Source organism: Thunnus maccoyii, chromosome 13 (assembly GCF_910596095.1).
Source record: "Thunnus maccoyii chromosome 13, fThuMac1.1, whole genome shotgun sequence".
Taxonomy (NCBI): domain Eukaryota; kingdom Metazoa; phylum Chordata; class Actinopteri; order Scombriformes; family Scombridae; genus Thunnus; species Thunnus maccoyii.
The window spans coordinates 32,087,984-32,115,790 of NC_056545.1; the positions used below are offsets into that span (position 1 = coordinate 32,087,984).

The window sequence follows — 27,807 nt, forward strand, 5'->3', positions numbered from 1 at the left end:
TCCATGACCCTGATCCACAGGAACCTGTGAGACAAGAAAGAACAAAAACTCCAGTGAAGAAGCCAAGTTAGTAACATGCATTAATGGTACATGAATGCATACAGATGGAGAGGGGAAGGAGAGGAAAGCTCAGTGCATCATGGGAAGTACTCAGGCAGTCTAGGCCTATAGCAGCATAACTAGTGGAGGTGGAAAAAGGCATTCCTTGAAATTTGTTTTATGTGGGAGTTGAAGGACATATCTTGATCAAAGATAACTCCCAGATTCTTTACAGTGGTGCTGGCTGTCAGGGCAATGCCATCCAGAGTAGCTATATCATTAGATAATGTGTTTCTAAGGTGTTGAGGGCAAAGCACGATAACTTCAGTTTTGTCTGAGTTTAGTAGCAGAAGGTTGCAGATCATCATGGTCTTTATGTCCTTAAGACATGCTTGGATTAACTGATTGGTTTCATCCAGCTTCATTGATAAATATAATTGGGTATCATCTGCATAACAATGAAAATTTATGGAGTGTTTCCAAATAATATTACATAAAGAAAACATATATAAGGGGAATAGTATTGGTGCAAGCACAGAACCTCACGGAACTCCATGTCTAACTTTTGTTTGCATGGAGGATTCATTGTTAACATGTACAAACTGAAATTGATCTGATAAATAGGATTTAAACCAGCTTAATGCAGTTCCTTTAATGCCAATTCAATGTTCCAATCTCTGTAATAGGATGTGATGGTCAGTGGTGTCAAATGCAGCAGTAAGACCTAACAAGACGAGTACAGAGGGAAGTCCTTTGTCCAATCCAATTATGTCATTTTTAACTTTCACCATGGCTGTCTCTGTGCTATGATGCACTCTAAATCCTGAATAAAAATCCTCAAATAAACTTTTGTCATGTAGAAAGTCACACAACTGATTGGTGACTGCTTTCTCAAGGATCTTAGAGAGAAAGGGAAGGTAGATATAGTTGAGTAAAACGCCTCAATCAAGAATAGGCTTTTTAATTACAACTACTTTAAAGGACTGTGGTATATAGCATGTTACTAAAGACAAACTGATCATATCTAGTAAAGAAGTGCTAACTATGGCTAAGACTTTAGATGAAGAAATTGTTGAAGTTAGTTCAGGAGGGTTGATTGGAGAAAAACAGTCTAAATATATATCATGTTTTACAGCTGTTTCTAAGGTTCCTGTGTTTGGGGATAAATCGCTGCCGTTGAGGGCAGGAGGCGATGAATTTTGTCTCTAATAGTTAGTTAATTTTATCATTCAAGAAGCTCATGAAGTCTTTACTACTGAGAGCTATAGAAATACATGGATCAATAGAGTTATGTACTCTTAATCAGCCTGGCCAAAGTGCTAAAAAGGAACCTAGGGCTGTTTTTATTCCCCTCTATTAATGATGAGTAATAGGCGGCTCTGGCATTAGAGACAGCCTTCCTAAAAGTTTTAGGACTATCTTACCAGAGAAATTCGATATTCTTCCATTTTGGTGGAACGCCATATTGTTTCAAATTTTCGCAATGTTTGCTTTAAATTTTCTGTACTAGGGACTTAGTTTGATAAAAACTTTGAGAATTCAGATAAAAATTCAGAGTACAGGCCAGGATGCGGTACATTATAACAAACAGAACTGGCCATAAACTTTTCCAGGTTAGGTGTAAAAGACTAAGAACAACGCTTTTGACTGAGTTATAATTAAGTTTAGGTTGATTATTAGGCTTGAGTTGACAATGGCTGCAACTCCACCTCCTCGGCCAACGTCTCAAGGAATGTGAGTATTAATATAACTGGGGGCAGTGGATTAATTTAGGCTAACATATTCTTCATCACACAGCAAGGTTTCAGTAAGACAAAATAAATCACTACAATAATCTGAGATTAGATCATTTATTAATATGACTTTGGATGAGAGAGATGTTGCTCTTCTAATGTTGAAGAGACCACATTTAATTCCTATTTTGTTGTACTGTTGAAGTGGTAGTGTTATTTTTTATTAGATTTTTATGAATAACTTGTCTTTTGTTCACTTTAGATTTAATGGATTTATGTGTTCAGGGGGCAGACACAGTTTCTATGTAGTTTTGGGTGGGTAACTGCTCTAATGGAAGCACAGAGAAGCATGTAAGACTGCAGCTCTGCCTCTTGGTCTCAACTCTGGGTTGTCATGGTTTTGGTCTACTGTTATGACCCCTCCCTTTCTGCCTGCAGTGGTTCAATTGGCCACTTCCTGCAGGAGATGCAGGGACGGTCATTCAGGTAATGTGGGGACACTTGGATAGGACTCCAACAAGGCTATAACTACCTGTCTGGTCTCATTGTCTCTCTCTCTCCGAGGCTCCAAATCTCCCCACGTTTTGGGTTTGTTTTGTCCTTCTTTCCTGCATTAAACAGTAGCATACACATTTCTCACTCATCCATACATTTTCTTCACTACTGCTGCAGTTACTCTCCACACCACATGCCTTTTGTAAATAGTTATATTGTTTTATTTCCAATAAAACATTCAACTGGCACTTTAACCTGACTTGTCTCCCCTCTTTGTCACATGCACTGAGCCAGTTGTGTCACTACCAATAACTCAGACATATTTCTAGATACAAGAGCAGCTCCATCCAAAGCGGGATGTATGTCTCTCCTAATCAGACCCAGTCTTCCCCAGAAGGTCTGCCAATTGTCTATGAAGCCAACGTCATTTGCTGGACACCACCGCAACAACCAGAAATCAATGATGACATGCATGTCATCGCTGGCCAGATTAGACACAACTCAACATTAATTTCAGTGACCTCTGATTGGTGTAATTGGGAGTCATTACCGGCGACATGAATAATTACTGTACCATATTTACGCTCATCCTTAGCCAGCAGTTTTAAATTTGATTCTGTCGCCTGCTCTGGCCCCAGGAATACATTTGACTATGGCCACTGGTGTCACTAACTTAACATTTCTAACTATGGAGCTGCCAATAATCAGAGGTGGTTTCTCAGCAGGTGTGTTGCTGATTGAGGCGACCCTGTTAGAAACGTGAACTGGTTGGTGGTGAACCGTGGGCTTCTGCTTAGGGGAATGCTTCCTTCAAACAGTTACCCAGCAGCCCTGTCTTCCCAGCTGCTCGGGAACAACTGGGGGAGTAGGAACTTCGCTAGGTCAGCCAGCAACGGCTACTGGGGGCTGGCTAACTACAGTAGCTAACTCTTGGTTTTCCATGGTGCAGAGCCACGCTTCCACGTTACTGAGCCTTGCCTCCAACACTGCAAATAAACTACATTTATTACATGTACCATTATCACTTCAGGAGGCAGAGGAATAGTTAAACATATGACACACCGAGCAAGAGAGAGCAGGAGAGCGAGAGGAAGAGAGAGAGGAGCCATCTCTAACTGCTAAGCTAAGTTAGCAGCTAAGCTGACTGCTGAGCTTGAGTAACTAACAATTGTGGGATTAGCAAGAAAATTCGCTTGAAAGACAGAGAGGAATGAAAGAAGGAGAGAAGCTAGAAGGAAAGAAGAAGAGAGTTTAAAAGTACAGCAGGTAATTATCCACAGTAATGAAGAATATAGAAAAATTAACTGAGTTAGTAGTCATAGTAGATAGTAAAAATGATATCAGTAACACAGCCGGCAACCAGAAATGAGACAATACGCTTGCGGCAGAACATCAGCAGCACTCAGGCTTTAAGGAGTATGGAGGTATGTATCGTAAAAGTTAAGTAAACAGATTCACACTGAATTTACCATCTCACTAAGACAACTGTTTTAAACCTAACAAAAATTTTTCTTTTATTACTGAGTTTCCAGACGACCAGTGTAGTGAGCTTGTGAGACATCAGGTTAGACAGCTGTGGATGTAGTGTCACTCACCTTGAATGCTCTTGCTGTGGTTTCATGTCTGCTTTCCGAGTCTCTAACTGTACCTACCAAGACTGGCTTTCACAGCGAAACACGGTTTGCTTTCAGTCCAACAGACTAAGACACACATGGTGCTGGGTGTTTACAGTTAACAACATTAAATACATTATTAATAATAATAATAATAATAATAATAATAATAATAATAAATTAATTTAGAATTACTATTAATCAGTGATTGCATACACAGCTTGGCCTAATTCTTCTCTAAGAAAGAATGCAGTGGTCCAGAGAGGCACCACAGTTTAATGCCAGACATCTTATCATCATCTCATCAAATTATGACAAGATGATATCAGTACAAACAATTGTAAACAAGAAGTAAGAAATCCAAGACACTTTGAGTCCTGAGTGTATTAAACAAATGTTTTGCATGTGCAGATGCTGTAATGTGTAGTACATAGGCAGTCTTTTAATTTACTGGATGATTAGAAGAGATGTGCACAAGTTGATGTACAAATGTATTCATTCTACATCATCTTGTTTTTTTGTCATATGATCTCTGTGTTCAAAGTAAATAAACGATAACGGGCTAAGCACTTCAGTGGCTCACTTAACAGTCACTACTTTAGTGTTTTGTGACTTCACCATCCTGTATATAGTAACTAGGGATGTCAACAGTTAAACGTTAATCGGTTAACCACAAGAATATTTTTGACTGGTTACGCATGTTGGTCTGTAGGTTAATTTGCATACACACTCCACTAACGGCTAGACAACTACGTGGTCACATCAGATCTTTTTGAATGGAGAAAGAACTGGTGTAAAACCAACTTCTATACGGACTGTTGCATTATGAGTTGTTTGCAGAATTAATGTTGCTAGGTTAGCAAGTGTCTTAAAGTCTGTTTATAATGAGTGTGTTATGGTCAGTTGGCACTAAAAGTGTCTTGTTTGTCCAGTTTAACCTGTATGAGTTTATGAAGCCTTGTGTAACGTGTTTTTCTGCCATGGAGCAAATAAATTCATGACGAGTGAAAACAAGTCCAAAGCGTCTTCCACCGTCTACTGCAGAAACGGAGTATGTCAAACTGCCATATACCACTGTCACAGATGATAAGGACCCCAAAAAGATAAACAGGCAGTCATATAAATGCTAACTGCCAGAGAAAATCATTTTTGACTGCTTCGAAGAGCCTGGCAGGAGAGTGTGTATGTAACTATACTATGATATTATCGTTATAGTTATAAGTTATATTCAAAAAAGAAATAAAATAAATTCCAAAAACAGCTGTTGGAAAACTGGGAGTCATCTTATAATCAGGGTTACCTTATCTTCATATTATTATTTATACTCATACCTTGAGCCCAAGTATGTTATGCCATCAAGAGCTACTGTGACTAAATTCATTGAAAAACACTTTGAGGAGAAGAAAGATGAGCTAAAAGTCAAGCTAACGTCAGCTCTGGCCACCTACCGCTTGACAGCTCTCACAAATGAAAGCTAAGTTAGGCCTCAAATGTTTCAAACATCCCTTCTTTTCTAATGAATTCTTTCTTTGTTAACCTTTATCATCTACACTGCCCTACAGAGGATCAACAAGAGTGGGCTAAGTATAACACCACTATCCTGATGTTTCCCACATTTATGTAAAACTTTAAACCAGTTTGTCATATAAATCTTTTTTTTTTTTACACTCCTGTCATCTGATCAAACATTTTTAAACTCACAATAGTGGATGATTACAAAGTTTCCAGTACTTCTGTATAACATGCTGGATTTTTGTATCATTTAATTTAGTATATATGTATATATCATATAGTAAGTTATACTGTCATACACTTTGGATGTTTTTTTTCCTTACATTGAAACAAGGTCAAATGTCCCTGTCAGTTCAGTTCTAACCTCACAGACCTGCACAGACACACTCAGCTGGTTGCATATGTGCAGTAAAATGGGATCAGGGTAACTGCCTTTCTCTTTACTTAACATACCAGACTCTCCAGATCATACTCGACAAGCTGTGTAACTAACACATTGTTCAAATCCACATTTCTTAGCATTATCTCTATTTTGTAATACATTTAAAATACTTTAAATCTTAATACTGGTAATTTACATTGAGTTGTATTTATTTACAACACATGTCTGATAACACCTAAGCAATGTGATGACATTATGTGATGCAAGGAATTCTTTAACTGGCCAACAACCTCACTATGACTCTACTAAAAATTGAAAACTCTAATGTGGTTTTCTTATTGTGAGTGTAGCCATGTTTTATGTGCTGTGTTCAGAGGATTCACCTCAAACTGAAACATTAGAATGTAAATTGATAACCTACAGTTCCTTTACAAAACTATTTCAAAATGCCTTATTTGTTACTGAGCTAATTCAGTGAGAACTCTAAATTACACTAAATTGTTAATGTATGTACTGTAAATGTATTGCATTTAATTACCACCATGATTCATAATAATCTATACACATCCTTCAGTTAATTTTAAGGTGGAAAAAATATTGTTAAACATTTAAAGTTAGCAGGTATGTATAACTTCCTCCACTAATTCAAGACATTTAGCCTTTTAATAGGCTAATGTTTTTATCTCCAACAATGGCAGGAGGGGGCACAGTGCACAAGTAAAATTAACTTTGTTTCATGAATTCTTGCATTTTTTCACTGACAGGATTAGACCATGTTGTGTACACCATCAATGATGAATATAAATCCAACAAAACAATACCACAATGATTTATGATGAAGAATTCATTTTATGGGACCAGTATTAGCTACTATACATGTTTCATGTGTGCACTGTACAAAGATTAACCCTCTCTTCTAGTCATCCAGTAAATTAAAAGACTGCTTAAATCCAAACCTAAATCAACGTATTCTTACACATTACAGCATCTGTGCATGCAAAAAAAATTGTTTAATACACTCAGGACTCAGAGTGTCTTGGATTTCTTACTTCTCGTTTACAGTTATTTGTACTGATATCATCTTGTCATACTTTGATAAAACGTCTGGCATTAAATTGTGTGGTGCCTCTCTGGATTGCTGCATTCTTTCTTAGAGAAGAATTAGGCCAGGCTGTGTATGTAATCACTGATTAATACTAATTCTAGATTCATTTATTACTAATTTTTCAATGACTGTGAAGACCCAGCACCAAGTTTGTCTTAGTCCTTTGGATTGAAAGGCAAGCCGTGTTTCACTGTGAAAGCCAGTCTTGGTAGGTAAAGTTAAGAGACTCAGAAAACAGACATGTGAAACCACAGCAAAAGCATTCAAGGTGAGTGACACTACATCTACAGCTGTCTTCCCTGGTATCTCACAAGCTCTCTACTGTGGTCCTCTGGCAACTCTATAATAAAAGAAAATGTTATGTTCAGTTTAAAACAGATGTCTTAGTGAGATGAAAAAATCAGTGTGAATCCATTTACTTAAAGATTCTATATGTAAAATTGTGAGACAATTTACATGTATTAATGTTTTTTTATTGCCACTGCCAATAGTTATGATATTCAATATTTGGTATCAAATAGTTTTCATTCATTGCTTCATTTCAAATCAAATATGTTTGAGCCAAAACAAACTATATGTGTCACTATCTAAATGATGGACTCTACTCTCTACCTACCAGCTGCTAGTTTCCCCCTGGTTGTTTCCAGGTTATCCTGGTGCAGTCACAGGGTGAATATATGCATCAGCCTACCAATGGAGGTCCCATACCTGTCAAATACACATGACATTTATTATGTTATTTAGAACATTTCTTTACTTTGTAGTCTGCATGCACAAACACAATGCTGGTAATGAACACATTTGTGAACACAAAGACCACACTAGAGTTATATGAATCAAAAATGCATGCCCAACACCTCTTATCCTTACATGTATGACTGAAGAGGGTCTGGTTAACTCACCTCTACTCTAAATGTAGACATTTCACACAGACTTAGATGAGTAAATATCCAAATGATGTGCGAAACAGCTGATAATAATAAACAAGTTAAGTTAGCCTATAGCAGCAGTTTGTTAGCTAAAACAGCTAGCTAGTTCACCTACAAACCAATTAGCATCGCTAGCATTGGTTATCTTCTGAAGTTAACAGTTAGCTATGCTGGTGGGCAGGTACACAATTTAAACTGTGTTTGGTTGGAGAGGATTACTTGATAAAATCATACACACAACAGGACCACAAACACATAAAAGTTGAACTTACCGGTACTTAACGTGAAATGACTGCAATGGCCCAGTGCATCTCAGTAAAACACGGTGCATTTATTTTGAAAATCCCCAAGACTGGTTCCACTGCCTCTGCTTCCCTCTACATAATTTAATCTCCAAAGTGTGTAAACGTTATGAATTATATTCATTATTTAGGCTATCTGTGTATTTATTTAGTTTAGCTCTCCTTAAATTGAGTGCTGCAGCCAACACACCTCAAAATGATCAACTTTTATTTTGAAGGCAAGCTGTCTGTTTCCTGTGCTCGACTTCCTGTTTCAATTTTCATTTTACAAGTTGCAGAGTGGAACAAGCAGACGCTCTGGTGGGCTGAATTGCATTGCATGTGTTAGGACAATGAACTTAGGAAAGACCCCCTAAAATGGGATTTTTCATTACACAAGGTGAATTGCAAATGAATTGTACTTCATGCATGGACTTTGTATTTTACATTTTCCCAGTATCCCCTTGTTGTATGTTACATGTTTCCAGTTTCCTCTTGTTGTATGCTACATGTTTCCATTTTCCTCATTATGTTACATTTTGTTACGTTTCCATTATCCCTTTGTTGTATGTGACATGATTCTATTTTTTCCTTGTTGTGTGTTACATGTTTCCATTTTCAGCTAGTTGTATATTACATGCTTCCATTTCCCCTTGTTGTATGTTACACGTTTCCATTTACCACTTGTGTGTTACGTTTCCATTTTCCACTTGTTGCATGTTACATTGGTATGATACGTTTCCATCTTCCTCTTGTTGTATGTTACATGATTCTCATTTTCCCTTGTTGTATGCTACATGTTTCCATTTTCCCTTGTTGTATGTTACGTTTCCATTTTTGTCTTGTTGAATGTTACGTTTTCCATCATCCCTTTGTTGTATGTGAAATGATTGTATTTTTCCCTTGTTGTATGTTACACGTTTCCATTTACCACTTGTTGTATGTTACGTTTTCATTTTCTGCTTGTTTTATGTTACACGTTTCCATTTACCACTTGTGTGTTACGTTTCCATTTTCCACTTGTTGCATGTTACATTGGTATGATACGTTTCCATCTTCCTCTTGTTGTATGTTACATGATTCTCATTTTCCCTTGTTGTATGTTACATGTTTCCATTTTCCTCTTGTTGTATGCTACATGTTTCCATTTTCCCTTGTTGTATGCTACATGTTTCCATTTTCCCTTGTTGTATGTTACGTTTCCATTTTTGTCTTGTTGAATGTTACGTTTTCCATCATCCCTTTGTTGTATGTGAAATGATTGTATTTTTCCCTTGTTGTATGTTACACGTTTCCATTTACCACTTGTTGTATGTTACATGTTTTCATTTTCTGCTTGTTTTATGTTACATGTTTCAGTTTTCCCCTTGTTGTATGTTACATGTTTCCATTTTCTCTTGTACAAGTTTCCATTTTCTCTCTTGTTGTATGTTACATTTTTATGTTACCTGCTTCTATTTTCCTCCAGTTGTGTGTTACATGTTTCAGCATTCCCCTTGTATGTTACGTGTCCATTTTCCTCTTGTTGTATGTTACATGTTTCCATTTCCTCTTGTTGTATATTACGTTTCCATTTTCCTCTTGTTGCATGTTACATTTTTACATTTTCCTCTTGTTGTACAGTGCTGCTTGAAAGTTTGCGAACCTTTAGAAGTTAAAACATGATCAAATTTTCATTCAGGTCGTAACACTAGATACAGAGACATCAGTTAAACCAATGAAACAGAAACCTTACACTTCTTTGTTTATTTATTGAGGAAAATGATCCAATGTTATATATTTGTATATGGCAAAAGTATGTGAACCTCTAGAATTTTCAATTCATTTGTGGGGGAAATTAGAGTCAGGTGTTTCAATCAGTGGGATGACAATCAAGTGAATCTGAGCTTCACAACACAGGTTTGTGGAAATGCGTAACGTCTAGGAAACTAAACTAGAGGCCTCTCTTGCAGTAGCTACAGTAAATGTTCATGAGTCCACCATCAGCAGAACATTGAACATCAATGGTGTGCATGGCAGTTGCACGGAAAAAGCCACTTCTATCTGAAAAGAACATTGTTGCTGTCTTCAGTTGGCTAAAGACCACATGGATAAGCCAGAGGGTGATTGGAAAAATATTCTGTGGATGGATGAGACCAAAATCAAACTTTTTGGCTTGAATGAGAAGCATTATGTTTGGTGATGAGCAAGCACTGCATTCCAGCATAAGAATCTTATCCCATCTGTGAAAGATGGTGTTGGTAGTATCATAATTTGGGCCTGCTTGACTGCCTCTGAACCAGGACAGCTTGCAATCATTGAAAGAGTTATGAATTCTGAGTTGTACCAGCACATTGTATATGAAAATGTCAAGGTTTCTGTCTGTGAACAGAAGCTCAACAGAAAGTGGGTCATGCAGTAAGACAACAACCCTAAACACACAAGTTGTTCTACCAAAGAATGGTTAGAGCAGAAGAAAGTTAATGTTTTGGAATGGTCAAGTCAAAGTCCTGACCTTAATCCTATAGACAAGTGGAAGGACCTGAAGCAGGCACTTCATGCAAAGAAGCCCACCAACATCCCTGAGTTGAGAGTTGTTCTGTAAGGAGGATTGGGCTAAAATTCCTCCAAGCCGATGTACAAGGCTGATAAACAGGTACCAGAAACATTTGGTTATTCTGCAAAAGGGGGTCACACCAGGTACTGAAAGCAAGGGTTCACATACTTTTACTACTCACACAAATATGTAAGATTGGATAACTTTCCTCAATAAATAAAGGAAAAAGGTTTTATTTTTTGGTCTCATTTGTTTAATTGGGTTCACTTTATGTAGTTTTAGGACTTGTTTAAATATCTGATCACGTTTTGGGTCATATTCATGCAGAAATAGAGACAATTCTAAAGGGTTCACAAACTTTCACGTAGCACTGTATGTGTTTCCACATGTTTCCATTTTCCCCTTGTGTGTCACACGTCTTGTATGTTACTGTACATGTTGCCACTTCCCCCATTGTATGTTACATGTTTCTACTTTCCCCTTGTGTATGTTACATTTCCATCTTTGTCTTGCTGTATGTTACATTTCCATTTTCCCTTGTTGTAGGTTACATGTATCCATTTTCTTCTTGTTGCATGATACAAATTTCCATCTTTCCCTTGTTGCATGTTACATGTTTCCATTTTTCCTTTATTGTATGTGAAATATTTCCATTTTCCTCCCATTGTATGTTACATGTTTCATGAGTAAAAATTAAATTGTGTTATTTCATCAATGTAATTTATTAGCTGGAACATTTCTAGCATTGGAAACCAGGCAAAAAAGATTAAAGTTATGGACCACCTCACCAAAAATGCAAGTGGATATACAGTATGTCTATTATAAGAAACTCATTTAGCCCACTCAAGAAGCATAATTTTAAAATCTTCCCAATTCCCCCACATCGTCCTTGCTAATTATAACTCAAGGCAATGAGGAGTTGCCATATTGATTAATAATAGAATTCAATTCACCCACAAAACTACAAATTCAGATTCAGAAAGACAATTTGTCATTATTAATATCTCTGTTCATAACAATCTGCTTACAATTATTAATCAATATGGCCCCAACAAAGATGACCCGACCTTCTTTCACAGACTCTTCTCACTACTTAATGGCCTCCCCAGCTCAGAACTAATCATAGGAGGTGACTTTAACGTTGTGCTAATCTGTTAATAGATAGATCAAGCAGTGCAGGTAATATTAGAACCTGGCACTCCACTGCAATTCATGGAGGACTACAGCCTTGGCGATGGTTGGAGATTAAATCACGTGGGTGAAAGAGAATACTCCTTTCACCCAATACTAGAGGTGTAATGGAACGTAGTTGATCTGTGATCCTTACGGATCACCCCCCACGGTTTGGCACACAAGTGAACCATGGATTAATTGCAAAATGTAATGTCTCATTTAAGACAAAGTAAACAAACTGCTGTAAGTACAAGTCATGGACAGACAGCATGTCGCTAACAGGGATTTTGAAGAGCAACGACCAAACCAGCATCTAACGGGTCCGAAGTGACATCTGCAGGTATGTTTACATGCTGTTTAATGTGCTGCAGCTGAGCAGCTAATTGCCTATCTAACTGCTAACTGATGTCAGCGGTGCACTTTTCCGCGGTGAATTTTTTTTTGGTGGTTTGTTCAACAAACTAGGTTGCAGGACAAGACGTGTGTTCATGTTTGTAAGTTATCTTCAATTTTTGATGATGTGGGCACAGGCTGTTGTTTCATTTCCTACCATGTTTCAAAGAGGAAGTTATCATGCTTAACATTGCAATTTAATTTACAGTTGAGCATTGAATATTCTATATGCTCTGCATGTGTGTCAGTCAAACAGACACACTGACAGCAGAGGAATAGCCCACAGCAGTACTCTGCACACAGCAGAGAAGGGAGACAGAGAAGCAGAGGATTTCCTGCGACATCAATACATGAGGACATGAGGAACACAAAGGGAAATAAATGAGGTGAAAACAAAGATTAAACTAAAGAAGGAAATAAATCTGGATAGCTCCTAGCTGCTGCCAGCAGCAGGATCAGCACCTTGGAGAGCTGATCAAAACGTAACTACTGTGTATGATTTTCTACATGACTAAAATAATTATTCAATATCTTAAAAATATTTAACAAATATTTTATATTTTTGAGATTACAATGATCAGGTTTCCGTACTTTCAGCAATTAAAACTCTGTTGATTTTACCTGTTACTCCATGACGCACTTAAAAACCTATCCAACACATGTTGGGCATGTCAATATGCGGCATTGGTGGCTATCTGGAAATCACTGTCTGCAATATAGGCAACACTTCTGGATATCATGTTTCAGTCTAATGTGCAGAGGAAAACTGAGGCCAGAGCTGTGAGTGGACTAACTGATGAACAGTTTGTCTTGCTGCTCATGCTCTTCAAGGATCTATTCCGGGTCACGAAATTCATGTCATGTCATGTCAGCTCCAGTCTCCGGTGTTGAGCTTTCCTCCACAATGGACTTAACAGACTCGGTCATAGCGACATTGTCAGAAAAACACACAGAGGAGTCTTGGGGGGAAATCCGGGACAGAGTAACAGACCTGTGCACTAAAGCCATTGTAAGCCAAAGTGGGACACTCGAAAGGAGACAGGCACAGCCTCCTCCAGGAATTGTAGAGGCCTCACTTGAGCGCACACCTGTTATATCCCCAGATGTGCTGCACACACATTGTTTCTACCCGGTAATTGACAGACTTGTGGGTGAAATGGAAAGCCGTTTCTCAACCGAAGGCAGAGGTGTCCTAACAGGAGCTCGGCGCTCAACCCCAAACATGCTTCTTTCCTGGACAAGAAATGTCTGCAGCCCATGGCCAAGTTCTATGGAGTGACAGAAGAGAATTTGACCACAGAGCTACACCAGGTTAAGCGTATGCTGGAAAGAAAGAAAAATCAGGGACATGTAGTGAATGACACAATGGAATTTCTCGCTTTAATGCGACACTACCAGGATGCTTTTACAGATTTACACAGACTCATCTGTATTTCACTGACTTTGCCTGTGAACTCTGCTTCGTGTGAACGCAGCTTCTCTTGCCTCCATCACATCAAGAATTATCTACAGAACAGCACCGGTGATGCCCAATTCAGCAACCTGGCCCTGTTGGCCATCAACAAACAAAGGATGTAGGCTTTGGATGTCCAGTGCATCACTGATATATTTGCCTCCAACCACAACAACCGGAGGATCGTGCTCCTTTGAAAACATCAATGGTGAGTTTGAATATATTTTTAATAATAGGGTTAATTGGAAAGTGTATTGACTGTCGCGCTTTGTGTGGCATTTTCATCTCAACTACGTCATTTTGTATTGTAGTCACAGGAGGAGCTGTGTTTTGCGTGACAGGGCAGCAAACTCCTGTGCGTCTCCTTCACTTCATCGCCACCTCTCCCTGTCTCTCTCTCTCACTATCTCTCTCTGTTTCGTTAAGTATATATTTTAACTAGATTAAAATTTTCGCCATCTCACGTCTGGATCTTAAAGGGGGCGTATTATACTTTTCCTTTTTTTCAGACATGTATATAATGTCACAATGTTGGATGTTTATGTTAAAAGTGGCTGACGTGTCAAATAATGAGGTAAACTTATGTAGCAGTAATCCCTGTGAGCAAAAAGCACCAGCTTCAGACTGCTCTGAACGCTTGGTTTCCAACCGTTTTTTCTACTTTCAGCCCTAGCTGATATCAGTTTGTGACGGATGAGTAGCGGTGAGTAGCCAGGACTCCATTACACAGCACAGCAAAGTAAAATAAGTAGTTTATCTGTTGGAGGTGTGTTGGTTGTCTGCAGCTCTTCATAAAACATCTCACTGTGGCTGTTTCTGCTTGTACTATTCTTCCCTCTATTATTTCTAACTGATCCGCTGAACAAATAGCTCAAATAACTTCATATGTTGTTGTTTTGACCAGAACATGTTTTTACTTCCTGTAAATTCTTCACAATCAAAGTCCTGTTAGTTAGTCATTTAAAAGCTTTTAATTTGAAACGGTAAAGCGGGAAATGTTTGGTTTGCATTGACAGTTAAGTTACACAACTCTGATATGTAAAGCTGGTCAACCAGAACAGAGTGGGCTCATAGGGAAGGGGGCCTTAAAGAGACAGGAGCTAAAACGGAGTGTAAGAGAAACTGTGTATATTGAGGGGCTGCATGAAGGGCCGGTATGAGATAAATAAGGAGTTTTTTGAACTGTGAATCATGCCAAGCTAGTCTAGTGGAGTCCAAAAATAAAAATTTAGAGCTGAAATGAGGATAATAGGTCCTCTTTAAGTTATCAGAGAAACAAGCTGAGCAAACATTCGCAGCAGCTCAGCTAGGAGCCCCTCCCAGATGTCCTGTGCCCGCCGAACAACGTCAAGAAACACTGCTTTTTAACTTGAAACTGCTTTATTCAGTGTTTTTACTGGTTTTAACTACTGAGTCCATTTGTTTTGGAGAGGAAAAGACCTCTGTGGATAATTCGGCTCCCAGTAAAAACCTCATGTTTGATGAACACTCAAGTAATCCTAACTGGGAGAAGCTGACTGCAATGACAGCAATGGTGGTTGTTTAACAATGATGACAACTCCCATGATCCCTTCCTACTTCAAAATGTCATCAATTCCATCTTTTGTTACTGTTTTGATTGAGAGACCCCCAAAGGCAGACATTACATATTGCACGTTTAAAAAAAGACGAGAGAGAGAGAGGGCGAGCGAGCTAAGAGCACAAGCGACCATAAGAGGGACAGCACTGGTGAGGAGAGACAGTGGTGGAAAGCTTTCCCTGAGAGAGAGAAAGCTCATGAATGACAGAAATACAGTGTTATTTTCTGACTGTTTTACGGCGGTTATGTTCTAAAGCATCCACATCAACAGCCATCAAACACTCAACAGATGATTTACTGTGGAGAAAGACACTTTTAGTTTCTGTTTCATTTTCCTCCTCTGCATTTCTCCTTTACATTTCTCCTTTACCTCCATTACATCCAACTAATGCAGCAGTAAATACAAAGAAGAACAGGAGAAATATGTGTAGTTTTTACCTCATGTGTGAATGCTGTGTTTCAAGCACAGTGGCTGAGGAGTGCATGTGCAAGAGAGAGAGAGAGAGAGAGAGAGAGAGAGAGCAGCGGAGTGAGGACAGGGAGCAGTGGAAAGCTTTCTCTGAAACAGAAAGCCTGTGAATGAGATAAATCTGACCAATAAAACCGACCAATCAGTGGTCTGCAGTGATTTCACGTCACCTTTTAGTATCGGCTCAGCTCAAGAAAATTAATTTCACATGGCATGCTCTAAAAAGAGAAAAGAAGACAGCAAAAACAGAGCTTTTAATCAAGAATAGACAGACTCTTAGGCTACTTCCCACGGGCAGTTCAAACCAGTTATGTCTCATATGAGCACAAATCTTTTGAGCATTTATATCCACTTGAATGATCTGAACGAAGCCACAGAAAATAAACGATCTAAGAGCCCAATATGATCACTCCACTTTATTTTAGGATGCACATTTTTTTCTAAAGCTCTCTGTTATGTATTTTCTTTTTAAATGCAGCCCTCATTATACTTAAAAAGAGAAAAGATATACTTACAGTACTTAACATCTGTGTATAATGGAATGTTAGTTTCTTTCAAGTTGTGGGTGTACATATTCCTTCACACCTCACATCAACTGTATTAATTTTTGTATGAGTTGAAGTGCTGGCCAGAGGCCAAGCAATGGGTCTGTTCCGAACAGGCATGTTTTCAACTGGCACTGCACTAGTTTAGCCTAAACAAGCACCTCTTTCAAGGAGAAATTTGAGAAGGAGTTTGGACAGCGTTACAACACTGGAATTCCGCACTGAGGCAACTTATATCAGTGCTCAACTGTGACCACCTGACACTGTCTACAGTTCTTGAAGAAGGGGGAAACAAAGAGACAGTATTAACAGCTAGAGAGTGGAATCAGATTAGGGAACTAGTGGATGTCCAACCTTTTGGACTGATGCATGGTATTACCCAAGGAGAAAAAAATGTGACCATAAGAGCTATGGTACCCTGTGTCCTTTATCTTAATCACCACCTGGAAAATGAAAAAGAGAAAGTGCACTACTTTGGTGGCTTGATCCGTAGCCTGCAAGGATCACTCCAAAGGAGATTCAGAGGGATCTTTGTCAATGTGAGGATGGCAGATGAAGAGAGTGATGGAGTGACCTTACACTTCTCTGACTCTCCATACCTAAAAGCTGCTCTGCTGGATCTTTCATTTGGCACCATGTGGTTAACTCTTGTTTGGCTTGTTAACTGTTTTGGCCACCTAAAACATTAAAGAAGCTGTGTCTGTGGTGATAAAAAGTATGTTGTGTTTTTGGTAGTAATCCAATTTAATGTGGGGGGGCTGTGGCTCAGGAGGTTGGGAACTAATTGTTCACTAATTAGAAGATCAGCGGTTCGATTCCTGGCTCCTCCAGTCTTCATGTCGAAATGTCCTTGGGCAAGATACTGAACCCCAAATTGCTCCTGATGGCTGTGCCATCAGTGTATGAATGTGTGTGAATGATTAGATTTCCACTGATGGGCAGTTTGGGACCTTGCATGGTAGCCCCTGTACCCATTCAGCGTATGAATGTGTGTGAATGGGTGAATGTGACTTGTAGTGTAAAAAGTGCTTTGAGTGGAAGACTAGAAAGGCGTTACACAAGTACAGTCCATTTACCGTTTACCATTTAATGTCAGACCATAGAAGAAAGAAGCTACTAATTAAGAACTGAAAATTTCTAGATTTTCAGTATGTTGATATAGATTGTCATGATATAGTTGCATATGATAAGCCAGTTGTGTTCTGACTGTTGATATGCAGTATTCAGCACCTAAGTGCATTTTGTGAGTAATGTTTTTGCTTGTGTTTATCAGATTTGATTCTAACCACCAATGAGCAGGTCCAAATGACAATGGCAGAGCCAAAGAGTCATTCTAGGCTGTTCTCAGCATACCACAATGCAATTTCTGTCATGAGGAGCCTGACACCTGGGAGGAATGGTTGTGTTGATGGCAGATAACAGGGTCAGCAGTGGTTGCTAGCTTACTTGTAGATACACTTAGATGGAGGTAAGACTGCTTCACTTGACAAGTTATACTCAAGTGAACTCAAGTGATCCCTTTAACTTTGTCGTAAAGATGCTAGCTAGTTTGGATATGGACAGGACAGAATAAGATGAATAACATGTCCCATAAAATTCAGACATGCTCGAAAGGCATACTAACATCATTATACTTACATAGTTGGAATAAGGGACTGTTTGTTTTAACTTGACCCTCCCTAGAGCTACAAATTTTTTTTCTTGAGCTTTCCTGAGCCACTGGGGGAAAATGCATGACCCTACCTCCACCATTAATAACCATATTTTATTATATTCATACCAAAAGGTAGATAGTGCTGGAGAAAATAAAAAGCAAAGGCTGACCTTTTCCAACCATTACATTTAATAGTGACTCTTAATTTAGAGTGACTCTTAAACCTTGGCCTTCTGATGCCCCTCCCCCCATCAGGAAAAAAGCAAACTACCAGCCCAACTTACTGCATCCTCTCCTATAGTACTGCAAAAGATACCTATGACAATTCCAGCTTTCAAACAAAAACAAGACGCTAACTTATGTTCAGCCAATGCAATGAGCAAACAGCATGGAGAGTTATCACCAAACCAAACTGATTTCTTAGGCAAAATGTAAATCATCCTTACTAATAATCACATTATCAAACAAGCTGTGTACACTTCAGCAGAATATGAGTGCATGACAACGAGCAGCAACCATGTAACTGTCAGCTGACAAAACAAACAACATTGACCTACAGGGCAAAAGCCATAGTAGCTTTCCTAGTTGACAAATTGCCAGCATGGACAGTAATGTTCACAATATGATTTTATGTAAGCCTGAATGACATTTAACAGTTCTCTGTCTTATCAATCTTTTTTGACTTGTTTGTGTTTGTATGGGCCATGTAGTCGTGGTGATGTAAACGGCACTCTCGCTGCTGAAATTGGGCGGCAGATCTGGCGTATCTGCCAGCTACGATAACTGTCCAAAGGTATGTAGACTGCCTGCTCGGCACACCACAGGTGTACCAGTGTGGTAATGGTGCGGACCCATTCACAGTGCACAGCAGGCTGAACTTGTCATAAAGTAGTGACAACAAACCCCACCCATTTAGAGGGAAGATATGGTTATGATTGGTCAATTTTATTGTCATTTGAATTACTCCGCCTTCTGTAAAATTATAGCTGGACCACCAGTCACAGAGCTGAAAGCAGCATTTTCTTCCCAGCAACTATGGAGGCACAAAAGTCTGATAGGCTGACAAAAGGGGCTTCTGTGATTTTAACCCCTAACACCCTTCACAACACAAACTGAATAGGCAGGTTTGAATGCTTTATTTCCTCAGAAACGTTTTGTGAGTACTGTTACCATACAATAGTAAAACACATATTTTGAACAGAAAAAACATGTTTAAAATAAATACAAAATGCAACTATTTAATGTTGTATGTCTGTCCCTTAAGGCAAAAAACCCCCCATCAGTCCCTCCCCAGCGCTTAAAAAATTATTTGATGTGCCTCCTCTGTTTTGCACCACCCCCCTCCCTCCAATAAATAACAAACAGTCCCTAAGTTTTCATGGTTTGGTGCAATGTTTAGTAATGTCAGTAATATTTATATTTTAGACTACATATTTTTATTTTTTTTAATGCTTGTTTTTATTTTATACACTATTCAGTTGTATTTGGCTTTGATGCAATACTTTTTTGTGCAAAGAAGCGGTTAGCTAGGAAAAAAATGACAGTCTCATATGAGAAGCAACTTAGAGAGATGTGTTAATAGGCCAAGGAGAAATGGTGTGACCCTCATGAAGGGGGTAAGTAAGAAATAAGTAAACAAGAAGTAGCTGCAATAGTTTAAAAGTTTTTGTTCATGTTGAAATAAAACTCAACTTTTCATGACTACTGTCTTTTAACTGATTTAAATGTTGAAACTGGGGTAGATTATGAGAATTTCTTAAAGGGGACGTATTATGCTTTTCCTTATTTTTAGACATGTATATAATGTCACAATGTTGGATGTTCATGTAAGAAGTGGCCGACATGTCAAATAACGAGGTAAACGTATGCTACATACGTTTACCTCGTATGTAGTAATTCCTGTGAGCAAAAAGCAGCAGCTTAAGACTGCTCTGAACACAAGGTTTCCAATGGTTTTTTCTACTTTCAGCTTGAGCTGACGTCAGTTCATGACGATTTTCTTTATATGGACATCTGCTACATGCACAGCGCGCGAGTTTGATGCTCCGCTCCGGGAGTAGTTATGCCAACCCACGACGCCGTTACACAGCACAGTAAAGTAAAATAAGTAGTTGTTGGGCCTCAAACCATGAGGTCACACAAAGAAGGCCTACATGTAACCTGTGAGGCCTGACCACAAGGTGCTTTATTCCTTTGTTTTCCCCGACATAAAGGAATAGCGCCAAAAATGCTGCTTAGACAATGGGAGTCCATTGCAAACTCCATTTCCAAGGATGCTTTGCGATTTTCACACCTCAGCAGGGAGCAGTCAACATACAGTCTCATTGGCGGAGACGCTCCAGCACAGCGGAGCGTCCTGATGATGTAGCCATGACATCACCGCCCCTTTAAAAACTGAACGTGCCCTGAAGCACACACCTTTCCCATGTCACTGAGCTAGGGGTAACTCCTGTTCCTCTGAGAGTCAGCTGACTAAAGGGGGTACCCCACGCACGTGTTTTCCCCTCATCGAAGACTCCCCTCGCCGGACGAGACGAGACTTCGCTCGTGTTCACCTCGTGTGTGACACATCTCAGCCAGGTTTCCATCAGAAATAAAAAGTCCAGGTTAGAAGAGGCAACAAGGTCATTAAAAATGAAAGATTTGTTTGAGAGTGATCTAGCATTAATCAATTCCATGTTGTCAAATATCAACTGTAAAATCTGAGCCCAACTACACAACATCAGACAGGATTAGTTTACCACTGTCATCATTATCAGTCTACTTGGCTGAAAAGTAACAAGGAATTGCGATACAAAATGCCAAGGGTATGTTTATGGTTATATAGAAAAAGTGTCTCCAGCATACTGTTTGTCCACCAGAGAGCACTGACAAGTTTGGTTTCCAACTGTAAAATGTCCCACTCTTTACCTTTCTTGGCCACAGTTCTTTAAAAGGGCACTCCACCGATTTTACACATGAACAACTGGTTACTTGTCATGAGAAGTACTGCTCAGTCTGTGAAATCAATTGTATGTCTCTGGCCCTCTCTGTGTGTGTCTCTGGGCTGACTGTCTTTCTTAAAACACAAACACATACAAACAGTCACATCAAAAAAACTCACACCCATGCACACACGCACAACATTTTGCTATGCAGGTCCAAAAATTTCAGAAGCTCAGAGATTTTCCCCCAACCAGCTTGTCATATTCTCTCTCTCTCCCCCTCACTCTCACCCCCACTCTTTCTCTCTCTCACACACACACACACAGTCAGTTAATAGAGGGCATCTACAGCAGAGCTGTGATGGACCTTCATCAGTCCGTCTCTGGTGGCTAAAGGGCAATAGCTGAACTCAGTCCGCACCTCCTTTACATCTCAGTTACAGTCATCTGTTTCAACATACCACAGGGTGCACAATATACAGGCTATATGTATATTGTGTGTGAAGTGAATCACAGAGACATGTGACAGCAATTTCTATTGAAATTGACTCATGTCTCATGTCTTTGTTCCTCTTCTGCATCAATCTCTGTCTCCTGACATGGTAGATTCCAGTCCTCAGCAAAGATTCATCATCTGATTAATCAAGAAGATACATCATTCAACAAGACCAGCACTGCACTGATTTATCTCCTCGTTCAGAGGGAAAGGAGCTAGTAGCCACTCAGACTAGACTGATAATCTAAGCATGCAAATTTTAAGCAATTTCTGTAATCTATAGTCGGCCACCTTAACAATCAATATTCATTGATTGAATCATTCAGTCAATCAGGAAAAGGAACTGAGGAAATGTTATCATAAATCTCATCAATTTGCAATGGGGAAACACCAGAGGCAGGATTAGAAATAGATAACTCAAAATAGCAAAATAAGGTAATACTAGAAAAGTAAGGTATGAAAAAAAAATTAAAATAAAAGAAAAAAAAAAGAAAACTCCAAACAGTACACAAAAGTAAATGAAAAGTTGAGAGCACAAGATAAAATAATAAAATACTAAGAGAGAGGAGAAGCAAGTAAAACAGACTAAAATACTTAAATAAATAGATAAATAAATAATTAATAGCCAGACTAAAAAGGTAGGTCTTGAGTTTGTTTTTAAAAATATCTACATTCTCTGCTGCCCTCAAGTCTTCTGGAAGGCTGTTCCAGAGTCGTGGACCATTACTATGGTTAGGATGCCTCACTGTGGGTTTTTGTTCTGACTTTAGGGATAATTAAAAAGCCACTTACAGAAGACCTGAGGGTTCTAGAGGGTTAATAATAATAATAACAATAATAATAATAATAATAATAATAATACATTTTATTTGGAGGCGCCTTTCAAGTCACCCACAGTCACCTTACAAGAAATAAAAGCATAACCATCAACTAAAACAAAACATCAGCATAAAAACAGGTGAGGTGCACAGTGTCCAGTTATAGAGAGTATGCCAATTTGAACAGGTGAGTTTTGAGGTGGGACTTAAATGAGGTGAAGGAGTCTGACTGTCTTATATGTGGGGGGAGGGAGTGTATTCATGAAGGAGGTCACGGAGGTAAGTAGGGGCTAGGCTGTGGAGAGCTTTATGGGTGAGGAGGAGGTTTTTGTAGTGGATGCGGTATTGTACAGGGAACCAGTGAAGTTGGATGAGAACAGGGGTGATGTGGTTGGATGATTTGGTACGGGTGATGATCCGGGCGGCCGAGTTCTGAATCATTTGCAGTCTGTTGATGAGTTTGGTGTGGAGTCCGGTGAGGAGGGCGTTGCAGTAGTCAATGCGGGATGTAACAAATGAGCGAACCAGGATTTCGGTGCTGGATTGGAACAGTGATGAGCGGAGTCCGGAGATATTGCGAAGGTGGAAGAATGCAGTACAGGTGATGTTTTGAATATGGGGTGCAAATGAGAGGGTACTGTCTAGAATGACGCCGAGGCTCTTCGCTTGTGGGGCAAAGGGTACAGGGCATCCATTGACGATGATGGGTGGAGCTGGGGTGAGTTGGAATTTGGTGAGGGTGGATTTGGAGCCGATGAGCAGGGCCTTGGTTTTATTGCCGTTCAGTTTCAGGAAGTTCCTGCTCATCCAGCTCCAAATGTCGTCAAGACAGTTGATGAGGGAGGTGGGGGGGATGGCAGTGGTGGGTTTGGAGGAGATGTAGACCTGTGTGTCATCAGCATAACAATGAAAATGGACCCCATGGTGACGGAGGAGAGTGCCTAAGGGGAGGAAGTAAATGATGAAAAGAAGTGGACCCAAGACTGACCCCTGGGGGACACCCAGTCAAACACCCGAACACCAAGACTTGTGGTTCCTTAATTGCACAAATTGTTGGCGGTCAGTGAGGTATGATGTGAACCAGGAGACTGCAGCACCAGTGATCCAAATGCCAGCCAGGCGGTCTAGGAGCAGTGGGTCGGAGACGGTGTCGAATGCTGCGCTGAGGTCGAGGAGAATGAGAATGGTAAGTAGTCCTGAGTCAGCTGCACGGAGGAGGTCGTTGGTGATTTTGACCAGGGACGGAAGCCAGATTGGAAGGGTTGATGGAGGTTGTTTGTGTCGAGGTTGGACTGTAATTGTGCGGCAACCGCCCTTTAAAGTGTTTTGGCCATGAAGGGGAGGTTGGAAATGGGCCAGTAATGGTTAAAGCTGGGTCAGCACCAGGTTTTTTCAGGATGGGTGTGATAGCAGCCAGGACTGTGTAACTGTAATTGAGCTATATTCTTTTTTGGGAGACCAGAAAAAGTGTGCATTGGTGTCTCGGTCACATCTTAAGATGATAAAATGCATTCTCAGTTATGTTTCTAATGTGAGGTTCAAACCTAAGATCTGAATCAAAGATAGATTCTGTGTCGAATCAGACACAATCCAGGAAAGTGGATGCAGCACTGTCTCAGAATTTGTTTGAAATGTGTCTTTATAAAGTTTGGATCTCAAAACCAAGGCCTATAAAATATTTTTGTTTAATTCCAATGTTTTTATTTTTGTTTGGCTCATGATATTTTCTCATTTTTACACTCTCAAAAACGTCTTTTCTGGGCAAGCCATTTTTGGGAATTAATATGTTGATAAGTATTATTCCTAGCCTCACCAAACTTTGTAGGATGGAAGACAAACATGTTCGCAGTATGACTGACTGAACCATTAAAAGTTTGTACTGCATGCCAATTGATATATGAAAAGAAGTGCAAAATTTCTAAAAGAGTGATATTGAGGGTATTATAAACCCATTTTTTGCACCCATATGGTATCAATCATTATTTTTTCTTTAAATACAATCTTTTATTAATTTTGTGCCAATATTTGAGATCTCTACCACAATGGACATGAAGATCTTAAAAATAAAACAAGGTGTTGTAGCATTTTTTGGTCATTTTCATGGGACCAAAATGGAATGCGGGGTAGCTAGTAGGAACATGAAAATGTATGTGGAAATAGCTTAATGTATGGTCATTTTGTGTACAAAGTGCCAATGTCCTTCACAGATAAATACACGATTAAAGCAATTGTTTTAACTCTAAGAAAAAAACATCTTTAATGAAGAAGCAGGGTCTTCCCTTATGATCTGTACTTATGTGTGTTCCAGCCTCTGAAATATTGATTGGAGTAAAGAAATACATGTTTTCTGTAGGCTCATTTTACTATAGGTGATTAATAAATAATTAATAAACACATCCAACCTTGTATGTGGGAACACATTTAGATACTCCCACTGGAGCTTGAGAGGGCCATTTAGGATACCACTTATTATTGCTTATACCAGAGGTTTTATCAAAATATTTCTACTAATACTGAAACATGTTTATCCTTTATTTCTTACAATTCTTATGTCATAGCAATTCAATAATCATGGAAATACTGAGGCAAAAAATTTAATCCTAAAATGGACGCATTTGCTGCAGCACACCAAATGCAAACATGCGCCCCTCTTACAATGCGTACCTATACGCACGCCTGGCTATCTATCAAACTGTAAGGTGTAGTGTGTTGATGTGGCGAATGTGTGCATATGAGATTATATGTACAGGTAGGTGTGGGGTATGTTGCACACATGCATCCTGTCAATTCATGTGAACACCACATCTATTTGAGAAGACCACCGCCAGCATGATACCTACATCACGTGTCTCCATTGCGCGTATAAAGCCCCTTTTCCACTACATGGTACTGGCTCAACTCAACTCGACTTGCCTTTTTTGGTTTTCCATCAGGCAAAAGTTGTGGACATCTGGTACCTGGTACCTACTTTTTTGGTATCACCTCCATCGAGGTTGCAAGCAAGCTGAGCTGATACTAAAAGGTGATGTCAAAAGACTGAACACCACCTGATTAGTCAGCCATTTCTCCCACACTGCTTTCTCTCTCCTCACCCAACCACAAGCTTAGAGCTGTCTCTCTCTCTCTCTTGCTTGCTTGTGCTCCTCAGCTATGCTTGAAAACCAGCATTCACACATAAGGAAAAAACAAAACAGATTTGTCTTGTTATTCTTTGTATTTAATAAATGAATGAAAAGCAGAAACGCAGAGGACGAAACAGAAACTCTTTCTCTGCAGTAAATCCTCTGTTGAGTGTTTGATGGTTATTTATTTTTGCTTTAGAATGTAACTACCATGAAACAACAAGAAAACAAGTTTTATTTCTCTCATTCACAGGCTTTCTCTCGATTGCCCCTACCTCTCCTTGCTGAACTGCCACTGCTCTGTCTCTCTCGCGCACGCCCTCTCTCTCTCTCTCTCTCTCTCTCTTTCTCTCTCTCTCTTTTTCTCTCGTCTTTATTAAAACCAGTCGGGAAACCGACAACAAAGCCTTTACTTTTAACATTATAAAAGAAATGTCCTCCCCTTGTCCCAAACTAGTCCTAAATCAATACGACTACTTCCTTGCTTTATGAATGAAGCAGTACACAAGTACAGCTGTACAGCTGATTGGTACAGCAGTACCAATCAGCAACAGTCATCACAGCAATCCCCGCCCTACATTGAGGGGGAAAAGTATCTAGTACCAAAAGCAAGTAAAGTCAAGTAGAGTTGAGTCGAGCCAGTACCATGTAATGGAAAAACAGCATATGTAAATTGTTGGCACGTGTTCAGAGGTTTGGTCAGATCTTAGACTTCTTAAGTAGGCGCTAGTGAGACATTTGATGTTAGTTGGCTGGATAGTTTTACACCCCGTATGTGCATGTGTGCGCATGTGTAAGCATATTACAATCCTCCCCGTCCTGTGAGTGTTTTCTCTCACCCACACTGTAACACATTCTTCAGAGATACTGCAATGTTTCTGCTCAAGTGTCCTCACCAGAATCTGATCGTCCATCCACAGACACATCAGCAGCAGACAATAACCAGCCGCTCCTAAGGATCAGTATCTCCAGCTGTAAAATATTAGAGTGTGTGAATATGAAAAATGACTTGGGTGCACCAGTGTGGGTGACTGAGTTCTGATACCCAGAATGACAAAATACTATGTCAATGAGTAATGTTGTACTCTGATGCTAAAATATCTGTTATCTCTCCCTTCTCTCATATTAGCAAAGATCAGTTTTCGCCCAGTTAAACTTTAATTTATATCACATTAATAATTAGCTGATCAACTAAATAGTTTTGCATCAAGACCTTCAGTATTTGGATCAACTAACTTGTGTAAAATAAGCTGTGCCAAATTTTGTATGCTACAGCTCTTATTTCAATGTGCCAGATACATATTTCATTCAATCTTCTGCTGCTATGTAAATATTTATTTTTACGAGATACTGAGCATTTTGGCAGAAAAAATTAAAGCTCAATCGGACGTATTTTTTTTTCCAGGTCAGTATTGAATGACTCCTATCAGGGCCAAAAAACACTTGACTATAATGAAATATAGCCTATTTACTGGGCACTAGCGAGCACCGTGATGTGACGTGTTTTCCCTCTACAGGGACACATTGGCACCCTTTGCAATTGTCACCTACACCACAGACCACCACTGAATGCAGTTCCTAAAGATCCCCTCAAGACATGTTTTTAGATATATAAAAATATCTGCTTGGAATAATAATATAGCTAGCAGAGTGTTATCATGTCAGAGGTGTACGTTTGGATCTCAGTCTGTAAAAACTTTGTTTACATTTCCAGAGAATGTGGCTGAAGTCTAATTTAAGCATTTCTCCCTTGTCCTCATCCTCCTCATCTAACAGGAGGAAGGAAAGTGTGTTGAGACCAAAAGTCTTCAGCCTCACTGCTGAAAGACTGAAGCCATTTGAAGAAAATGTTCCTGTTGGTTTGGTGTACATGTTGGGGAGCGTACTGTAACCTTCCCAGCATGTTCTTCAGATGGATTATGGGAACCTGAATGGATATGACTTAAGTTTCCATGAAATGAATCAAAGCACTTTTCTGACTTTTTTTCCTAATTAGACAGAGAAAAACCATGAGTGAACCATCATAATATTTTGTTCTATTCCTTCAAGGTGATCTGTTTGAAAATGATGTGGTATTTCCTGGCTTTTCAAGAAAATGCATTAAACTTCCCTTCAATGATAGTAAGCTGTCTGCAGTCCCATTCAAACTAAAAGATGGTGTTTCCTGTTCCCAAAAATTTAGTAAAGTCAGCTAGCAGGGACAAAAAATAAAAATGGGGAGAGCAGATGACAGGAAGTTAGAGTAATGTAGAGAGAGGAGCAAGAAAACAAGAGGGAGAGAGGCAGAAGCTGGAAGAAAGTGGTAAAAGTCTGTTTATATCACAGAGCGAGGAGCAAAACTTGGGAGAGATTCAGCAGCCACACATTTCTCCGTTCTCTGTTTCTCAACACACATGAATTTTCTTAGTCTAGAGAAGCTGCAGCATTTATTAACTGTCACACTGTAGCCTATACTGTACATTTACTGCCAGACTGACTTACTACTATATACTTAATTAATATTTACTACTAACCTTTTCCTCTGCTCCGCTCTCATTCATCGTCACTTTTCTGCCA

At 39.3% G+C, this 27,807-nt stretch overlaps 1 protein-coding gene and 1 pseudogene across 2 annotated transcripts in view; both read right to left on the reverse strand.

The window, feature by feature from the left end:
* The window catches only part of amot (angiomotin), a 111,715-nt gene that overhangs the window by 76,387 nt on the left and 7,521 nt on the right, over positions 1–27,807 (reverse strand). The gene's annotated exons all lie outside the window — the stretch shown is intronic.
* Positions 123–27,791, reverse strand: LOC121910613 (annotated as a pseudogene).